The sequence below is a fragment of the Dysidea avara genome, chromosome 2 (assembly GCF_963678975.1).
Source record: "Dysidea avara chromosome 2, odDysAvar1.4, whole genome shotgun sequence".
NCBI lineage: Eukaryota > Metazoa > Porifera > Demospongiae > Dictyoceratida > Dysideidae > Dysidea > Dysidea avara.
In genome coordinates, this window is record NC_089273.1 from 47,921,500 (window position 1) to 47,938,715 (window position 17,216).

Sequence of the window (17,216 nt, forward strand, 5' to 3'; positions counted from 1 at the left end):
GCCATCATTACATTATAGACGTTATAGAGGTGACATGATTGCTGTCTACAATATGCTACATGATAAGTATGATATAGACCATTCTGATTTTTTTACTTTTTCACCCATTACCCATACCAGAGGTCATACATTTAAGCTATTTAAATATTTTTCAAGAACAGATGCCAGGAAATATTTTTTTACAAGAAGAGTTGTTGAACCATGGAATAATTTACCCCAAGAAGTAGCATGTGCAGCATCAGTTGATGATTTTAAGAAATTGACTGACCAATATTCATCTAACACTATGTATAAATGTATGTAATTAGTCTACTTGTACTTTTTTTACCTGTTGATCAGGTGTAACAGGCTGTTTAGCCTTATAAATTACCTGTAATAAATAATAATAATAATAATAAAGTAAACCGCTTAGAGCAATGCGCTGAAAATCAGTATGTAGCTGGAATAATCATCATAGAAAGTCCTTGCAGTAGTACAGAAGAATTGGATTACAAACCACTGAGTTATGATTCAAAAGCCAACTACGTGTAACATATGCGAGATCGAGATACTCTAATAGAACAGTCACCCTAATAGAGCATTCAGCTAATTTATTTACTCCATTATAGAATTCTATTACATTGCAAGTTATTCTATAGGGAGTTCAGCTGCAAACAGTTAATCTTATAGACAGTTCAGCAAGAAGCAAGTCACCCTATAGAGAGTTCAGTTACAGATATATCGCTGTAGTGATTCAGAAGAATCAGAACATTACAAGTCACACTGAAGAGAGTTCAGCTACAAACAAGTCACTGTGGGGAGAGTTCAGCTACAAAGAAACCACCCTGTAGAGAGTTCATCTATACAAACAAGTTAACCTATAGAGACCAGCTGCAAACAAGTAACCCTGTAGAGATTTCAGCCACAGACAAGTCACTTTATAGTTTATACAATGTTCAGCTACAAGTAAGTCACTCTGTAGAGAATTCAGCTACATACAAGTCACTCTGTAGAGAATTTTGCTACAAACAAGTCACAGTGTATAGAGTTCAGCAACCAAAAAACCACCTGTAAAGAGTTCAGCTATACAAACAAGTTACTCTGTAGAGAGAACAGCTAGAAACAAGAGAGAGCTCAGTTCGAAGAAGTTGCCCTGTAGAGATCTCAGCTGCCAGTGAAATCAGTTTGAAACAAGAGATTTCAGCTACAAACAAATCAACCTGTAGAGAGTTCAGCTATGAACAGATCACCCTGTAGAGAGTTCAGCTATACAAGTCACCTTGTAGAGAGATCAGCTAGAAGAAGTCACCGTCTACAGAGATCAGCTAGAAGCAAGTCACCTTGTAGAGAGTTCAGTGACAAAGAAACAATCCTGTAGAGAGTTCAGCTACAAACCAATCACCCTGTAGAGAGTTCAGCTACAAATAAATCAACCTGTAGAGAGATCAGCTAGAAACTAGACACAATATAGGGAATTTGGTTACAAGAAAATCACCCTGTAAAGAGATCAGCTACAAACAAATCACCTTGCAGTGAGTTCAGCTACAAACAAATTACCCTGTAGATAGATCAGCTACAAACAAAACACCGTGTAGAGACTTCAGCTACAAACAAATCAACCTGTAGAGATTTCAGTTACAAACAAATCACCCACTGTAGAGAGATCAGCTACAACCAAATCACCCTGTAGAGAGATCAGCTACAACCAAATCACCCTGTAGAGAGATCAGCTACAAACAAATCACCCTCTAGAGAGATCAGCTACGAACAAATCACCCTCTAGGGAGTTCAGCTACAAACGAATCACCCTGTAGAGAGTTCAGCTACAAATAAATCACCCTGCAGAGAGTTCAACTACAAACAAATCACCCTGTAGAGAGTTCAACTACAAACAAATCACCTTGTAGAGAGATCAGCTACAAACAAATCACCTTATAGAGAGTTCAGCTACAAACAAATTACCCTGTAGAGATATCAGCTACAAACAATCACCCTGTAGAGAGATCAGCTACAAACAAATCACCCTGTAGAGAGATCAGCTACAAACAATCACCCTGTAGAGAGATAAGCTACAAACAAATCACCCTGTAGAGAGTTCAGCTACCTTACAAATCACCCTGTAGAGAGTTCAGCTACAAAAAAATCAACCTGTAGAGAGATCAGCTATATACTGTATACACTAGACACAATATAGGGAATTCAGTTACAAGCAAATCACCCTGTAGAGACTTCAGTTACAAACACATCACCCTGTAGAGAGATCAGCTACAAACAAAACACCGTGCAGAGACTTCAGCTACAAACAAATCCACCTGTAGAGATTTCAGTTGCAAACAAATCACCCACTGTAGAGAGATCAGCTACAACCAAATCACCCTGTAGAGAGATCAGCTACAACCAAATCACCCTGTAGAGAGTTCAGCTGCAAACAAATCACCCTGTAGAGAGTTCAGCTACAAAAAAATCTACCTGTAGAGAGATCAGCTATTATACTGTAGACACTAGACACAATATAGGGAATTCAGTTACAAGCAAATCACCCTGTAGAGACTTCAGTTACAAACACATCACCCTGTAGAGAGATCAGCTACAAACAAATCACCTTGCAGTGAGTTCAGCTACAAACAAATTACCCTGTAGAGAGATCAGCTACAAATAAAATACCTTGCAGTGAGTTCAGCTACAAACAAATCAACCCGTAGAGATTTCAGTTACAAACAAATCACTCACCCACTGTAGAGAGATTAGCTACAACCAAACCACCCCGTAGAGAGATCAGCTACAAACAATCACCCTGTAGAGAGTTCAACTACAAACAAATCAACCTGTAGAGAGATCAACTATATAGACACTAGACACAACATAGGGAATTCGGTTACAAGCAAATCACCCTGTAGAGAGTTCAGCTACAAACAAATTACCTTGTAGAGAGATTGGCTACAAACAAAATACCTTGTAGAGACTTCAGCTACAAACAAATCAACCTGTAGAGATTTCAGTTACAGACAAATCACTCACCCACCGTAGAGAGATTAGCTACAACCAAATCACTCTGTAGAGAGATCAGCTACAAACAATCACCCTGTAGAGAGATAAGCTACAAACAAATCACCCTGTAGAGAGTTCAGCTACAAACAAATTACCCTGTAGAGAGATCAGCTACAAACAAAATACCCTGTAGAGAGATCAGCTACAAACAAATTACCCTGTAGAGAGATCAGCTACAAACAAATTACCCTGTAGAGAGATCAGCTACAAACAAAATACCTTGTAGAGACTTCAGTTACAAACAAAATCAACCTGTAGAGATTTCAGTTACAGATAAATCACCCACTGTAGAGAGAGCAGCTACAACCTAAATCACCCTGTAGAGAGATCAGCTACAAACAAATCACCCTGTAGAGAGTTCAGCTACAAAAAAAAATCACCCTGTAGAGAGATCAGCTAGAAACACATCACCCTGTAGAGAGTTCAGCTACAAACAAATCACCTTGTAGAGAGTTAAGCTACAAACAAATTATCCTGTAGAGAAATCAGCTACAAACAAATCACCTTGTAGAGAGTTCACTTACAAACAAATCTACCCGTAGAGATATCAGTTACAAACAAATCACCCCCTGTAGAGAGATCAGATCACCCTGTAGAGAGTTCAGCTACAAACAAATCACCCTGTAGAAAGTTCAGGTGTAAAAAAATCACCCTATAAATAGTTTTGATACAAACAAATCACCCTGTAGAGTGTTCAGCAAGATAACAGTCACCCGCAGAGACATCAGGTTACCCTATAGAGAGGTCAGCTAGAAGAAGTCACTTTGTAGAGAGTTCAGCAACAAAGAACCCACTCTGTAGAGTGTTCAACTAGAAACTAGTTACCCTATACAGAGATCAGCTATATGTAGAAACAAGTCATCCTGTAGAGAATTAAGCTACAAACACATCACCCTGTAGAGATTTCAGCTACAAACAGATCATCATCCTGTAGATAGTTCAGCTATAGATACAAGTCACCCTGTAGTAGGAGAAGTCACCTTGTAGAGAGATCAGCTAGAAACAAGTCACCTTGTAGAGACCAGCTACAAAGAAACCATCCTGTAGAGAGTTCAGCTACAAACAAATCACCCAGAGAGTTCAGCTATGAACAGATCACCCTGTAGAGAGTTCAGCTATACAAGTCACCCTGTAGAGAGATCAGCTAGAAGCAAGTCACCTTGTAGAGAGTTCAGCTACAAAGAAACCATCCTGTAGAGAGTTCAGCTACAAAGAACCCACTCTGTAGAGAGTTCAGCTAGAAATAAGTTACCCTATAGAGAGATCAGCTAGAAACAAGTCACCCTGTAGAGATTTCAGTTACAAACAGATCATCCTGTAGATAGTTCAGCTAGATACAAGTCACCTTGTAAAGAAATCAGCTAGAGGAAGTCATCTTGTAGAGAGCCAGCTAGAAACAAGTCACCTTGTAGAGAGTTCAGTGACAAAGAAACTATCGTGTAGAGAGTGCTTCTACAAACAAATTGCTCTGTAGAGAGTTCAGATGCAAACAAATCACCCTGTAGAGAGTGCAGCTACAAACAAATCAACCTGTAGAGGGTTTAGCTACATTTCAAGTCCCTTAGTAGAAAGATCAGCAGCGAACATGTTATCCAGTAGGGAATAATAGACATGTAATAATATATTTATATAATTATTGATAAAATCAAAAATAGTTGAAGTATTAAAAATCTGCTCTGTCTTTTTATTCTTCCTGCGGTAAAGAAATAGGATAGGTTAAAAAAGCCCTAAAGCCAGCCTATGGCCAGCTTTGGGGTATACAAATACAAAAAGAAGTGATATCTAATCAAAAACAGCCAAGCTGTAAAAAAAGGTGCGACCACTAATAAGGCCAAGGTGAAAAAAGATGTGAAATCCAAGGTGGCGGCCAAGAAATGGCTGTGATGGTAGATTAATAGTAAAAATTTTAATAACGACAATTCAGGTGAATTTGGTGCCACTTGGTCTTGGTACAAAATTCACCTGAATTGTCGTTATTAAAATTTTTACCATTAACCTATCATCACAGCCATTTCTTGGCCGCCACCTTGGATTTCACATCTTTTTTCACCTTGGCCTTTTTAGGGGCCGCACCTTTTTTACAGCTTGGCTGTTTTTGATTAGATTGTACTATCAAGACACACGGTAGTGTGTCATACGGCCCAAGAAGCCGGCGAGCCACACCGTGAGTATATTTACAGGAGGAAAGTAAATGCGATTCTCACACCTTTGTAACTCCGTGATTCCTTATCCGATTGAAACCTAAGTTGCTGTAGAAGTGCCGACTATGTAGGGGAGTTCACATTCCAAATTTGAAGAAAATCGATCTAGCCATCTCCGAGATATGAGCGGCCAAGTGTAGGGGTTTTTTTCTTCGTTTTTTTTCTTCTACTTATTTTCGCACACTTTGCAAAATCCGCCATAAAACATGAATACGTGCTCCAATCGTGCTGCAATTTAGCACAATTAAAGGGCTCATTAAGTCGAATCTCAGTACCAAGTTTGGTAGGAATCCGATGAACATTCATCGACACAATAGATCTTGAAACATTTAAGAACGCTATAAGTAATATAATATGTGACTGGGCCTGCGAAAATAGGGCATGTGGGCACATAAAAATTACCTACTTTTTCAAACTTTGATGTGTGATAACTTCGTATTCTATTATTGTTTGGCCATGAAAAGTTCAGCACTTATTAAGCATTTAGTTGGCTTTACAATATAAGTTACAGAATGAAACTATTTTATCCCACTACTGAGATATGGGAAGTTATGTGGTGTGGTGTAGTTTGTGCCCACTTGCCCTATTATCGCAGGCCCAGTCACATATAATGCGTGATTGTAATGCTCATTAGCGTGTTGCCCCTAGTGGGCTTTGCTAATTAACAATAATCAAGACACACGGTAGTGTGTCGTGCGGCCCAAGGAGCCGGCGCGCCACACCCGTGAGTATATTGACAGGAAGAACGAAAACGTCATTTTCACACCTTTGTATCTCAGTGATCTCTTATCCGATTAGAACCAAATATGCTACACAGTTGCCCGCCAGCCAGGGGAGCCTACATTCCAAATATGAAGGAAATCGCTCCAGCCATTTCCGAGATACGAGCTGCCAAAGTTTCGTGTTTTTTTTCTTCGTGTTTCTTCTTCTTCGTCTTTTCTCACACTTGCAAAAATTGCTATAACTAGCAAACGCGCACTCCGATCGCCATGAAATTTGGCACACAGAAAGGGAGTCCAACGGCGAATCCTAGCATCAAATTTGGTACAAATGCGATGAATGGTTCAGGAGTTATGACCGATTATTCGCGTAAAACAAGTTCGATTTGTTGTCACGCCTACAGGGTAAACCGCTTCATGGAATGAGTTGAAAATTGCTATGTAGATGGAGTAACCATCGTAGGAGTGCCTTTTGGTAGTTTGATAGGAATCGAGATAAAGACCATGGAGATATGATACAAAACCCAACCTGAGTCACAATTACGCGATCGATTTTTACGAATAAAAAAGTATTAGTTTTCACGCCTACTAGGCAAACCGCTTAGAGCAATGAGTTGAAAATCGGTGTATAGCTGGAATAATATTCATAGAAAGGCCTTGCAGTAGTACAGAAGAATCGGATTACAAACCACTGAGTTATGATTCTAAAGCCAACTACGTGTAGCAAATGCGAGATCGAGATACTCTAATAGAACAGTCACCCTAATAGAGCATTCAGCTAATTTATTTACTCCATTATAGAATTTTATAACATCACAAATTATTCTGTAGGGAGTTCAGCTGCAAACAGTTATTCTTATAGACAGTGCAGCAAGAAGCAAGTCACCATGTGGAGAGTTAAGCAAATATATCACTATAGAGATTCAGAACATTACAAGTCACACTGAAGAAAGTTCAGCTATAAACAAGTCATGCACCCTGTAGAGAATTCAACTACAATTAAGTCACTCTCTAGAGAATTCAGCTACACACAAGTCACTGTGGAGAGAATTCAGCTACAAACAAATTACCCTGTACAGAGATCAGCTACAAATAAAACACTTTGCAGAGTGTTCAGCTACAACAAATCAACCTTTAGAGCAATCAGCAATGAACAAATCAACACAAATCTACCTGTAGAGAGATAAGCTAGAAACAAATCACCCTGTAGAGAGTTCAGCTACAAAAAATTCACCCTGTAGAGACATCAATTAGAAACTAGACACAATGTAAGGAGTTCAGCTACAAGCAATCACCCTGTAGAGAGTTCAGCTAAAACATACCAACCTGCAGAGAGATCAGCTACAAACAAATCACCTTATAGAGGGTTCAGCTACAAACAAATTACCTTGTAGAGAGATCGGCTACAAACAAATCAACCTGCAGAGAGATCAGCTACACACAAATCAACTTATAGAGAGATCAGCTATAAAAAATCACCCTGTAGAGACATCAGCTAGAAACTAGACACAATGTAAGGAGTTCAGCTACAAGCAATCACCCTGTGGAGAGTTCAGCTAAAACAAATCAACCTGCAGAGAGATCAGCTAAAAACAAATCACCTTATAGAGAGTTCAGCTACAAACAAATTACCCTGTAGAGAGATCGGCTACAAGCAAATCAACCTGCAGAGAGATCAGCTACAAACAAATCACCTTATAGAGAGTTCAGCTACAAAAAAATTACCCTGTAGAGAGATCAGCTAGAAACTAGACACAATGTAAGGAGTTCAGCTACAAGCAATTGCAAATCACCCTGTAGAGACATCAGCTAGAAACTAGACACAATGTAAGGAGTTAAGCTACAAGCAATCACCCTGTAGAGAGTTCAGCTAAAACAAATCAACTTGCAGAGAGATCAGCTACAAACAAATCACCTTATAGAGAGTTCAGCTACAAACAAATTACCCTGTAGAGAGATCAGCTAGAAACTAGACACAATGTAAGGAGTTCAGCTACAAGCAAATCACCCTGTAGAGAGTTCAGCTAAAACAAATCAACCTGCAGAGAGATCAGCTACACACAAATCAACTTGTAGAGAGATCAGCTACAAACAAATCACCCTGTAGAGAGATCAGCTAGAAACTAGACACAATGTAAGGAGTTCAGCTACAAACAAACCAACCTGTAGAACGATCAGCTAGAAACAAATCACCCTGAAGTGAGGTCAGCTACAAAAAATCATCTTGTAGAGAGATCAACTACAAACAAAACACTTTGCAGAGAGTTCAGCTACAAACAAATCAACCTTTAGAGCGATCAGCAACAAACAAATCACCCTGTAGAGAGATCAGCTAGAAACTAGACACAATGTAAGGAGTTCAGCTAGAAACAAACCAACCTGTAGAGCGATCAGCTAGAAACAAATCACCCTGAAGAGAGGTCAGCTACAAAAAATCACCCTGTAGAGATATCAGCTAGAAACAAATCACCCTGAAGAGAGGTCAGCTACAAAAAATCATCTTGTAGAGAGATCAACTACAAACAAAACACTTTGCAGAGAGTTCAGCTACAAACAAATCAACCTTTAGAGCGATCAGCAACAAACAAATCAACCTGTAGAGAGATCATCTAGAAACAAATCAACCTGCAGAGTGATCAGCTACAAACAAATCAGCTTGTAGAGAGATCAGTTAGTAATACACACAAATCAACCTGTAGAGAGATAAGCTAGAAACAAATCACCATGTAGAGAGTTCAGCTAAAACAAATCAATCTGCAGAGAGATCAGCTACAAACAAATCACCTTATAGACAGTTCAGCTACAAACAAATTACACTATAGAGAGATCGGCTACAAAATAATCAACCTGCAGAGAGATCAGCTACACACAAATCAACTTGTAGAGAGATCAGCTACAAACAAATCACCCTGTAGAGAGATCAGCTAGAAGAGGTCACCTTGTAGAGAGTTCAGCTACAAAGAAACCACCACATAAAGAGTTCAGCTGCAAATAAATCACTTGTAGAGAGTTCAGCTACAAATAAATCCCCCTGTAGAGGGATCAGCTAGAAGAAGTCACCTTGTAGAGAGTTCAGCTACAAAGAAACCATCATGTAGAGAGTTCAGTTACAAACAAATCACCCTGTAGTGAGATCAGCTAGAAGAAGTTACCGTGTAGATAGTTCAGCTACAAACAATTCACCATGTAGAAAGATCAGCTAGAAGAATTGACCTTGTAGAGTGTTCAGTTACAAAGAAACCATCACGTAGAGAGTTCAGTCTAAAAAAACCACCTTGTAGAGAATTCAACTACAACAAATCACCCTGTAGAGAAGAAGTTACCTTGTAGAGAGTTCAGCTACAAAGAAACCACCATGTAGAGAGTTTAGCTGCAAAAAATCACCTGTAGAGAGTTCAGCTAGAAACAAATCACCCCGTAGAGAGATCAGCTGGACGAAGTCACCTTGTAGAGGGTTCAGCTACAAAGAAACCATCATGTAGAGAGTTCAGCTGCAAACAAATCACCCTGTAGAGAGTTCAGCTACAAAAAATCACCCTGTAGAGAGTTCAGCTAGACGAAGTCACCTTATAGAGAGTTCAGCTACAAAGAAACCATCATGTAGAGAGTTCAGCTACAAAGAAAGCACCATGTAGAGAGTTTAGCTGCAAACAAATCACCCTGTAGATAGACCAGCTAGAAGAGGTCACCTTGTAGAGAGTTCAGCTACAAAGAAACCATCCTGTAGAGAGTTCAGCTGCAAACAAATCACCCTGTAGAGAGTTCAGCTACTAAAAAATCACCCTGTAGAGAGTTCAGCTAGACGAAGTCACCTTATAGAGAGTTCAACCATCATGTAGAGAGTTCAGCTACAAAGAAAGCACCATGTAGAGAGTTTAGCTGCAAACAAATCACCCTGTAGATAGACCAGCTAGAAGAGGTCACCTTGTAGAGAGTTCAGCAACAAAGAAACCATCCTGTATATAGTTCAGCTACATTTCAAGTCACCCAGTAGAGAGATCAGCTGCAAAAAAATATCCTGTGGGGAATAATGGGCATGTAATAAATATATGTATATAATGTGTATAATTACTAATAAAATCAAAAATAAATGAAGTATTACAAATCTTCTTTAAGTTCTTTTCTTCTTTCTGTGGTAAAGAAAAAAACACATGGGTTAAAAAAGTCCCAAATCCAGCCATAGGCCGGCTTTGCAGTATACAAATACAAAAAGAAGTGATATCTAATCAAAAACAGCCAAGCTGTAAAAAAAGGTGCGGCCCCCAAAAAGGCCATGGTGAAAAAAGATGTGAAATCCAAGGTGGCGGCCAAGAAATGGCTGTGATGGTAGGTTAATGGTTACATTTTAATAATGACAATTCAGGTGAATTTTGTGCCACTTGGTCTTGGCACCAAATTCACCTGAATTGTCGTTATTAAAATTTAACCATTAACCAACCATCACAGCCATTTCTTGGCCGCCACCTTGGATTTCACATCTTTTTTCACCATGGCCTTTTTGGGGGCCGCACCTTTTTTTACAGCTTGGCTGTTTTTGATTAGATAATAATTCACGGAGTTATGACCGATTATATGTGTAAAATAAGGTCGAAGGTCTGTCACGCCCACAGGGTAAACCGCTTGAAAGAATGAGCTGGAAATTGCTATGTAGATGGAGTAACTATCATAGGAGTGCCTTTTTGTGGTTTGAAAGGAATCCAGTTAAAAGCCATTGAGATATGACACAAAACCCAACCTGTGTCACAATTACGCGATCGATTTTTATGAATAAAAACAACTATTAGTTTTCACGCCTACTAGGCAAACCACTTAGAGCAGTGAGCTGAAAATCGGTGTGTAGCTGAAATAATTATCATAGAAAGTCCTTGCAGTAGTACAGAAGAATCGAATTACAAACCACTGAGTTCTGATTCCAAAGCCAACTACCTGTAGCATATGCGAGATCGAGATACTCTAATAGAACAGTCACCCTAATAGAGCATTCAGCTACGTTTATAACTTACTCCATTATAGAATTACATTACATTGTAAGTTATTCTGTAGGAAGTTCAGCTACAAACAGTTAATCTTATAGAGAATTCAGCTACAAGCAAGTCACCCTGTAGAGAGTTCAGCTACAAATAGTGTAACTCACTGGTTATCGACCAGTTAACGTTTCTTGCGTCATAAATCAGCCATACAACGTTGTAGAACAGTGAAAATTTCAACACAACTAGATAAAGTAACGCCTAATACATCTGCTAAATATCATTCCCACAATTAAAACTACGCAAATACAGTGGTGATTGTAGCTAAGGGCGTACGTTCATCTATTATCGACCGTCTCTATCTATTATCAACTTACGTGTATATTCCAATTAGCTATTATCGACTTTTTCCAAGAAACTGGTAATAGATCGCTATGAATTTCATGAAGCAATACAACTATGCAAACGGTCTAACCACTATTACGAGAAGGGTCTACACCTAAAAAATGAATCCATTTGAACCTATAGTTCAAGAGTTATGCACACACAAATTAGCTAAATTTATATTTACAGATTCCACATATATACAAGTCATTGTTAACTTGTAAGCACTGGCTGTGCATCCACTTCTTGCACCATTCATTAGTACACTCAACCCACTCCCTCATCAGCTTCCCAGCACTTGACAAATCATCCTGGTATAACCCAAAGCATACGGCACATTCATTACTAGAAATTTCCTTGTCTTGTACACCATATTGATCTTCGTATTCTACTTCTGAGTCAGAAGATAGCTCAGCCACCACTGGTGCCTTCTGTGTCTTGTTTGCAGACCTCTTGTGATTCTGTGCTCTTTGCTTTGCTCTCTCTTCATCCTTCTTTCTTCTCGATTCAGCTTTTCTTTTCTTTTCTTCTTCTTTCTCTTGACGTTTTCTATCTCGCTCCTCCTTTCTCTTTGCTTTCTGTTCCTCTTCTTCCTTTTTCTTCTTTTCCTTTTCAATTAGAAGTGCTAAAGACTCAGCACTTGTGAGCACTCTAGCAGTTGATTTAGATTTGGTGGATGTTTTTGATACTACTCTTCTTTCACCCAAAATTTCCCGAAGCTCTGACACAAACACTCTGGTATTTGCTAGACTAGCTGAAAGACTGTACGTAGGCTGTTCTGGTGATCGCACTACATTTTCCTTGTCTACTGTATTGTCCATAGGCTGTTCTGGTGATGGCACTACATTTCCTTGTCTGCAGTACTTTTATCTTCGGTACTAGTATTACAGTTCAGTGGTTCAGCTTGCTCCCCATTTACCTGTGTCTCTATGGTGGTGCTCGATGACAAATTCTCTGGAAGGTCATCTGGATATTGTTGTTGTAGTCATGACACATACATTTGATCGTCATAAATGTTGTAGCCATTATCATATCTTCTTTGAAACAATTAAATTTGCTCATCACTGTATGAAACAGGTGATAGTCCCGGACCACTTTCTTCTAGACTGTGTTCACTAAACCCATCTTGTGAAACACTTGAACGTTTATTGGGCTGTGTCACTGCTGGCATCATTACTGGTGTTGCTTCTGGTATCTTATTAGATATTGGAGAATTATCATATGGCTTGATGGCAGTGGAATTGAATGGATAAACACCCACCTTTCGAAAACCGGATACAATTGTATGTGGTTGTATAGACAAAAACCAAGCCTTGTTGAAAAGTGATGAGAACTGAAATCTGGTGACCACTTTACCAGGGTTGTCGGCCATGTACTCATGACAAACTCTAGACCAATACTTTTTTAAAGGGCCATAAAAGTTCACATCAAGAGGCTGAGTGACATGAGTGGTATGGGGTGGCAAGCAAAAAAGAATAATTTCATTTTCAGCTGCAAACTTTATAGCCTCCAAAGTAAAATGGGAGGAGTGGCCATCTAAAAGTAACAACACAGGTCGAGAAAGTGGAATACTTTTTGTGAACTGTTTACTCAGCCACTCAAAAAACAGCTCGTGGTCTGTTCACCCTTGGGGTGACATTGCGTATTTTGTATCTGGTACCTCACCTCTAGTCCATTCATAGTTCAAGCGTTCCCCCTTAAAAATCACTATTGGTGGTATCATAGTGCCTACAGCATTAGCACAGGCTAAGATTGTTATTTGTGCCTTGTTCCCTGAAGATGGTCCATGAACTTTTTTGATCCCTTTAAGTGCAACACATTTCAGCTGCTTATGGTCAAGTGGCATGCCCGACTCATCCATATTATAAATGTAACTGGGTTTATCCATCAAGCCATTCACCTCCAAAGTATTCCTTAGCAATACAAAATAGTGGTCTAGCGCTGACTGGCTTACTGCATTGACCCTGCAATGTGATAGTGGATCTGAGGTTCGCAGGGACAATTCGGAATGTCTTTTCATAAATTTATACCACCATCCTTCTCCATTAAATTTTATCATTTTCAAACCCTCTTTTGCTCTTTTCTTCTCCACCAACCTCTTCACACAGTCTATTACTTCCCTCTTTGTTTTCCATTCCCCATTTTGCAGCACTCTACTAGGAAATCAACCAATTCTTGGTCTTCCTCTGGTGTTAGAAAGCCTGGTGGACCAGGCTTCGCTCCATACTTCACTCGTCCAGAAATTCTGTCCTTTAGTGTAGTTCGTGGCACGTCAAATTGTTCTGCAGCTTTATTCACCCCCATCTCCTTTGAAATAACCGCGTTCATTGCTCTAGCCATAGATTCAGGGTCCCACAGTTTTCGGCATTTAACAGCAACAAGATGCTGTACTTCCGATATTTTATTTCTTGTCTTCCATCCTTTTCTTAGTGGTAGATGTTCGCTTCCGTTTAGGCATTGGATTACGCCAGACCAGATAGCAACAAAGGTCTCAAAGTTGGTCTCTAGATAACCTTCCCGTATAATTGCGTATTTATTCGTATACTGACTGGTCGATAATAGGTGTGGTATCCTGGTCGATAATAGGTAGTGGTCGATAACCGATGAGTTACGCTATGTTGCTGTAGAGATTCAGAACATTATACATCACACTGAAGAGAATTCAGCTATAAACAATTCACTGTGTAAAGGGTTCGGCTACAAAAAAGCTACCCAGTAGAGAGTTCATCTAGATCAGCTACAAACAAGTTACTTTATGTAATGTTCAGCTCCAAGTAAGTCACTCTGTAGAGAGTTCAGCTACAAACAAGTCAATCAGTCGTACAAACAAGTCACTGTGTAGCTGGAGAGTTCAGCAACCAATCAAAAAACCACCCTGTAAAAAGTTCAGCAACCAATCAAAAAACCACCCTGTAAAAAGTTCAGCTATACAAACATGTTATAACTCTATAGAGAAAGTTATAACTCTATAGAGAAGTTATAACTCTATAGAGAGATCAGCTAGAAACAATTAGTCATCCAGTAGAGAAATCAGCTACAAAACATCACCTTGTAGAGAGCTTAGTTAAAAAGAAACCACCATGTAGAGAGTTCAGCTGCAAACATATCACCCTGTAGAGAGTGCAGCTATGAACAGATCACCCTGTAGAGAGTTCAGCTACAAAAAGTCATCCTGTAGAGAGATCAGCTAGAAGGATCACCTTGTAGAGAGTTCAACTACAAACAAATCACCCTGCAGATAGTTCAGCTACAAACAAGTCACCCTATAGAGAGATCAGCTAGAAGAAGTTACCTTGTACAGAGCTCAGCTACAAAGAAACCATCATATAAAGAGATCAGCTGCAAACAGATCAACCTGTAGAGAGATCAACTAGAAGAAATCACCTTGTAGAGAGTTCAGCTACAAGAAACCACCATGTAGAGAGTTCAGCTGCAAACAAATCATCTGTAGAGAGTTCAGCCAGAAACAAGTTCACCCTGTAGAGAGATCAGCTAGAAACAAGTCACCCCATAGAGAGATCAGCTACAAAGAAACTATCCTGTAGAGAGTTTAATTGCAAACAGAAAACCCTATAGAGAGTTCAGCTAGAAACAAGTAACTGTGTAGAGAGATCAGCTAGAAACAAGTCACCCTGTAGAGAGATCAGCTACAAAGAAACCATCCTGTAGAGAGTTCAGCCACAATCAAGTTATACTATAGAGAGATCAGCTAGAAACAAATCATATTGTAGAGAGTTCAGTTGCAAACAAATCACCCTGTAGAGAATTCAGCCACCCTGTAGAGAGTTCAGCTTGAACAAGTCACCATGCAGAGAGTTCAGCTACAAACAAATCATCCTGTAGAGAGTTCAGCTACAAACAAATCATCCTGTAGAGAGTTCAGCTAGAAACAAATCACCCTGAAAAGAGTTCAGCTATATACACGCAATGAGAGTTTCAGCTACAGTTCAGTTATGTAAGAAGTCACCTTATTAACTACAGTATGTGATAATCATCATTCAATGTTAAATATACAAATATTTCAATTGACAAAAGCTATACACACAATTACTTCCTTTCTTCCACAATTCCTTATAAGTTAAAAGGAAGCAGCATCAAAGCCATATGGCCAGCTTTGTGACTTGCAATACAAAAATAAGTGATATCTAGACCAAAACAGCCAAGCTGTAAAAAAAGAGTGCGGCCCCCAAAGTGAAAAAAGATGTGAAATCAAAGGTGGCGGCCAAGAAATGGCTGTGATGGTAGGGTAATGGCAAAAATTTTAATTACGACAATTCAGGTGAATTTGGTGCCAAATCCTAGTGGAGGAGGCAACACAAATTCACCTGAATTATCATAATTAAAATTTTTGCCATTAACCTACCATCACAGCCATTTCTTGGCCACGACCTTTGATTTCACATTTTTTTTCACCTTGGGGGCCACACTCTTTTTTTACAGCTTGGCTGTTTTGGTTTAGATATAATTATCATATCAACTGTCTTATGTTGTTTGGCATGTCTGCAGCTGGATTCTCTACAAGGTAACTTATTTGCCGGGAGAGCTCTAATGTAGCTGAACACTCTATAAATTGAAGTTGAATTCTCTACAGGGTGACTTGTAATTATACTCTCTATACAGTGACGTATTTGTGGCTGAACCTTTGCGGGGTGTATTTTGTAGCCAAACTCGCTAGAGGGTACTAGTTTGTACATAGCTAAACTCTCTACTGGGAGACGAGTTTATTGCTGAGTCCTCTAGAGATCTACAGTGGCATGTTTGTAGCTATAGGATGACCTGTTTGTAGCTGAACACTTGACAGGGTGACTTCTAATGTAGCTGAAGTCTTTACAAGATGAAATGTTTGCAGCTGAACTCTTAATAGAGTGACTTATTTCTAGCTGAAATCTCTACAGGTGATTTCTAGTGTAGCTTGACTGTCTTTAGGGTTATTTGTTGTATTTGAACACTCTTACAGGGTGAATTGATTGTAGCTGAACTCTCTACAGGATGACTTTCAATGTAGTTGAACTCACTACAGGGTCACTTTTCATAGCCAAAGTCTCTACAGAGTGACTTGTTTGTAGCTGAATTCTTTTCACAGTGACTTCTAATATAGATGAATTCTCTACAGGATAGCCGAAATTTCTACAGGTTAACTTCTTACAAGGTGAACTTTCTACAGGTTGACTTGTAACATAGCCTAAAGCTCTATTAGATTTACTAATTTCCTAACTAACTGCTCTATTAAGGTAACTGCACTATTACAGCATATCAATCTTGAAATTGCTACATTTAGTTGGTTTTATTGTCTCATAAAATTGTTAACTTTTGATAGGCCATTCTAACATGATCAATCTACTTGTATTATTTTCAACCCTTTTCCATGATAAGTAGGCATAGCAAGTACAGTCAAGGATTTATTAGCAATTATTCACCAATGATATAATTATTAGGTTGTCACAACTACACAACAGAGTCAACTGCGGGTAAACTATTTGTAGAAAGAAGATGAAATCTTTACATCAATAGATGAACTAATGAACCTCAAACCGGAAAAAATCAAGCTGAAGACCATAAAGATGCAGTGAAAAAGCCAACGACTCATAACAATTACATGATCGAAATTTGTTAAATAAAGAAGGATATTATCATACTCCAGTCAATCTTGGTACCATGATGCACCTTTATACCACTTCTGTATGCCTATTGTCAAGGCATTTTATAGCAGTTTTTGTAGGTGTATAAAGAGAAGACAATAACAAAAAAATGAAGTCTCATATCTTGGATATACGTACTTTAAATGATTATTCTCAAATTTTGTATGTGAACTACTAAATGTGGAAAGAATTTTCACAGCAAAACCATCTCATTTCAGCAGCACAGACCTATGAAAATCACATTTTTCTTTCATCCTGCCAATAACTATGTTCATGGTG

General features: G+C 38.9%; 1 protein-coding gene across 3 annotated transcripts in view; it reads right to left on the minus strand.

The window, feature by feature from the left end:
• The window catches only part of LOC136247508 (uncharacterized), a 161,725-nt gene that overhangs the window by 29,892 nt on the left and 114,617 nt on the right, over positions 1–17,216 (minus strand). The window lies entirely within an intron of this gene.